Below are 5195 nucleotides of genomic sequence, written 5' to 3' on the forward strand. Positions count from 1 at the left end.
TTAATTTAGTTAGATGATAGATGGATGGATGCATTATGTATGATGATAGATGGTTATATGGATGAATGCATGCATTATGTATGATGATAGTTAGATGATAGATGATTTGATGATAGTTAGAAATGTGAGAAACGCAAGAAATGCAAAAAAATAGATGATAGATGATGATGTTGATGATGATAGATTATGATGTTAATGATGATAGATGATGATGTTGATGATAGATGATAATGCTTTTTTATGCCTTGATAATTTTTAGATGATGATGATGACAGATTTCCATTTTTTGCGAAAGAGATGATAAATGATGATGATTGTTGGATCATGATAAATGATGATGATTATTTTTTTATGCTTCAGTGATTGTTACATGATGATAGATGATGACGGCGATGTTCTTAAATTTTGTCACGGTGCAGGTTATGTGGTGTTCCATCTCGGTGGAGTGATCGTCGTAGGAGCTGTTGGACCCCGATTGTCCCTCCACTATTCAACTACTTCCTCTACAGCCGAGGGTGAGCTACGAATAATGTCACTAGATTTCATTCTCAAGTCAAGTGGCGTAACCTAGGCGTCTCCCGTCCGAAAGGGTTGCATCGATAAATATGCATTCAATTGCATATTTATCACCGCGGCTCTTTCGGATTGTCCAGCGTTTTCCATGGACAGCCCAAGGATGTGTAGATTGGGTATGTTCTCCATGTTCTACCCCGTTCTGAGACAGGATTTCGGTGGCGCCTCCCCATTGTTCTCCGGAGCACATTCCCTCGGCTATTTGCCGAGACGTGTATCTGGAGAACAGCGGGGAGGGGCTGCCGAAATTTTGTCTCGGAACGGGGTAGAATGGAGAACGTACTCAATCTACACATCCTCGGGTGGGATTAGGACCCATCTTTACCTATTAGAGATGTAGGTGGATTCAACACGGTAGAAACTGAAAATTTGATGTGATTAATTTAAGTGAATCCTTAATTATGTTGTGTGGCTTGCAAAAAAGCAGAGGATGGCAGATAATCAGTGGATGTACGGTGGTTTTATCCGTCGGAATCGAGTAACATCAGAGTGGATCGCGAAAACCGATGTGTATTTGAAGGAGATATTCCATCGTCCAATGAGAATTATCCCACCATGCCCCTGTGCAAGATGTGCCAGACGTCACCGTAGAAATCAGACAGACATGAGTGAGCACCTTCGCACACACGGATATATGCCAAACTTTGACATGCCGCCATTAAACATAGCCGAGCAGGACCGTGGTAGAGAGGAGGTGATGCGACAACGCATTGATGGATATGAGGATGACGGGATCAGGGACATGCTAGATGATGTCATTGTTGCAGAAACGGCAAATGCGACACCTTCAGAGAATGAACCGGAGGAGCCGGAGGCAACCGCAAAGGCCTTCTTGGAGGTCTTGGCCTCGTCGAAGAAACCTCTTTATGCGGGTGCGAAAATATCTCAGCTGGATGCCATCTCGCAACTGATTGCAGTCAAGGCTGAGTACGGCTGTAGCCAGAAATGCTTCGAAGCATTCCTGGGAGTATGGGCTAACAGCCTCCCTGAGGGTCATGAACTGCCGAAAAGCATGTACGATACAAAGAAAATCATGAAGGCACTCTCTATGGATTATGAGAAAATAGATGTTTGCCCGAAGAATTGCCTTTTGTTTAGGCACGAGTATGCGGATGACAAGTACTGTAGGAAGTGCGGTTCGTCTCGGTACATTGAGGTGGTCGGTGAGGATGGTGAGAAAAAGCAGCTAACCATCCCCGTTAAGGTTCTTCGGTATCTTGATTTTATAAAAAGACTGCAGCGCCTTTTCATCATGAAGAAGTCTGCCAAAATGATGAAGTGGCACAAGGAAGGTATAAGGTACAATCCAAAAAAAATCGTACATCCATCGGGAGGGCAAGCATGGAAGTCATTCGATGAAGAATACCCCGAGGAAGCAGCCGAGGCTGGGAATGTCAGAATAGCCATATCAGGTGATGGGTTGAATCCATATGGTATGTCGTCCAATCCATACAGCTGCTGGCCTGTGTTTGTAATTCCGCTCAATCTTCCTCCCGGTGCCCTAATGCAACGGAAGACCATGTTCTTGTCGCTCATCATTCCGGGGCCTGACTACCTGGGGAAGCAATTGGGTGTGTTTATGCAGCCGCTTGTGGATGCTTTGCACCATTCTTGGTACTTTCCGAGGTTGACATACGACCGGGATCTGCAGAGAAATTTCTTGATGAAAGTTTGGTTGCACTATTGCATGCATGACTTTCCCGGCTATGCTCTATTCTGCGGATGGTGTACAAGTGGTAAGATGCCATGCCCAGTGTGCATGCAGGCTCTGCGAATGATTTGGCTGAGTAAGGGTGGCAAGTATGTAGCCTTTGACCTGCATCGACAGTTCCTCCCTCCAGACCATCCAGACAGGGAAGACAAGAAGAACTTCACGAAAGGCCGGGTTGTTCATGAAGTAACCGAGATTCCACCATTTTCGGGGGCAGATGTTCTTGCTCAGCTAAAAGCTCTCAAGCCTAAAGTCAAAGGCAAAGCCAAAGCCAAAGCCAAAGGCTTCGAGGGATATGATGAGACACACAACTGGACACACATTACCCCCTTCTCGCAGCTTCCCTATTTCAAGGACCTCAAACTTCCTTACAATATTGATGTGATGCACACCGAAAAGAATGTGGCAGAGTCCCTTTTCCACACGATCCTCAACATTCCTGATAAGATGAAGGATAATGTAAAAGCTAGAGCCGATCAACAGAGAATTTGTGATAGACCACGCCTGAACATGAAGCCTCCCACAGGCGGTCGAAAAAACTGGTTCAAGCCAGATGCTGACTTTGTCCTTAAACCGCCAGAAAAAGAAGAAGTACTTATCTGGCTGAAACAAATTTTAAAGTTCACCAATGGTTATGCATCGAATATAAGTAAGGGAGTCAATCTTTCAACGGGCAAAGTGACCGGCCTGAAGAGTCATGACTACCATGTATGGATTGAGCGGATAATGCCGGTGATGGTTCGAGGCTATGTCCCCGAGCATGTCTGGCGAGTGCTTGCCGAGCTTAGCCATTTCTTCCGCACGCTCTGTGCTAAAGAAGTAAGTAAAGAGGTGATTGAAAAATTGCATAAGAAGGCACCAGAGTTGATAGTCAAGCTAGAGAAGATCTTTCCGCCAGGCTTCTTTACTCCGATGACACATCTCATTCTGCACCTCGCGAACGAGGTATTGTTGGGGGGCCCTGTGCAAAATCGCTGGCAGTACGACCCTGAGAGGCAGAACAAGCATCTCCGACGGAAATGTGGAAACAAAGCTAAGATTGAAGCTTCCATAGCTGAGGCAGTTATCCTAGAGGAGGTGTCAGACCTCAGGACATCATACTATCCAGACCACGTTCCCCATCTGCATAACAAGGTGCCTCGATACAATATAGAAGAGCCCAAGTATCAACCCAGGCTCGATCTATTCAACGCGCAAGGTGGGAGGGCTGGGGCCTCGAAATCTTATAACATGCCACGACAAGAGTGGGAGGACCTCATGTTCTATATCTTGCACAACATCAAGGAAGTTGAGGAAGTGTGGATGAGGTAATACCACTACACCATTCCTTTATGTCTTCCACATCATCATGTTTCATGTTCACTTAGTCCCGGTCTAACACCGCTTATCTTTTTTTAGTGATTTCGTTCAAGAGGAATGGACGGGAGTGAATCCTCCTACTGAGGCGGAGGCACTTACTCTTCTCCGTCATGGAAACCTTGGACGTAAAAAATTTTGTTGCTTGGTTCATGGAGAAAGTAATTTTCCACACTCCCCTATTAAATACCTACTTCAACATTTATTAGTTAACCGAACTAATGCATGCAACAATTTCCATTATACTTGTAGGGAAAAGATCCGAACATATCTATGGATGATGAATTGAGATGGGTTTCCATGGGTTTTGACCCTGCCGTCATGACATGTAAAAAGTATGATGTGAATGGGTATCGCTTCCATACAGAGGAGCACCAAAACAGCCGCCCCGATCCCAAAACTATAAATACTGGAGTGTACACCCCCGGTCAAAATTCAGTAGACTACTACGGAAGGGTACAAAATATATACGAGGTTAAATTCCGCCAGGGGCGTGAGACCCTAAGTCTGCCTGTGTTCAAATGCCGATGGTTCAATCCGCGGGAGGGGGTAAAACATACGCCTTCCATTGGTTTGGTCGAAGTTAAACCATCAACCGTCTATGCCGGAGCCGATCTCTTCATTGCGGCTACCCAAGCTACACGAGTATATTATCTGCCTTACCCATGCCAGAAAGTGTATCTAAAGGGTTGGGAAGTTGTGTTCAAGGTGTCGCCACATGGTAAGCTACCAGACCCGAATGAAGACGATTACTACAACATTAACCCCATGACATACGAGGGAGTGTTCTATCAAGAGAAACCTGATGATGATGATGATGATGTGGTTAGAAACGATGACGCTAGACCATTGGGTGATGATGATGTGGACCCAAACATCGACGATGCACGGAATGATGGTGAGACCATTGTCAGTGAAAATGACATACTTATGCTAGAAAAGTTAAACGAAGACGCTGACGACGAGGAAGAGCCTCCACCTCCGTCGGACAACGAAGATGATATGATTGATAGTGATGATGAGACAGACCGAGAAAGAGGTTACAACAGTGATGATTCATATGGGTTCTAGCAGATGTACGTTTCAAGTATTTTTTTTCTATAGTTTAGGAATATGCCTTTTTATGCATTTTTATTAATGTGTTTATTATCATGCCTTTTCCTTCATTTCATTAATTTACTAATTGCTTTTTCTCTTTTCAATGCAGGTTCGTGGAACATGGGCAAGGGGAAGGCCGACGACGTGGGTTTCCTACGCAAGGTCGTCGGCCTGCCTAGTCGGAGTGGTCGAGCACGTAATCCTCCCCCTCGGCTACTTGACGATGACTCCTCACAGGGAGGTCGAGGGAGAGGTGCCCCTAGAGGAGGAGGGGCGGGGGGAGAGCCTCTAGAGGACGAGGTGCTGGGGGGAGAGCCACTACAGGGGGTCGCGGCCAGAAAGAGCGCACCCTCACCGACTTAGGGGTGTTGTCTTCGAGGCCCTCCTCTAGTGAGGTACCCTCCTCTAGTGAGGTACACTCTAGGGAGGAGGAGGAGGAGGAGGAGGAGGAGGAGGT

Source organism: Triticum aestivum, chromosome 2A (assembly GCF_018294505.1).
Source record: "Triticum aestivum cultivar Chinese Spring chromosome 2A, IWGSC CS RefSeq v2.1, whole genome shotgun sequence".
NCBI classification, from domain to species: domain Eukaryota; kingdom Viridiplantae; phylum Streptophyta; class Magnoliopsida; order Poales; family Poaceae; genus Triticum; species Triticum aestivum.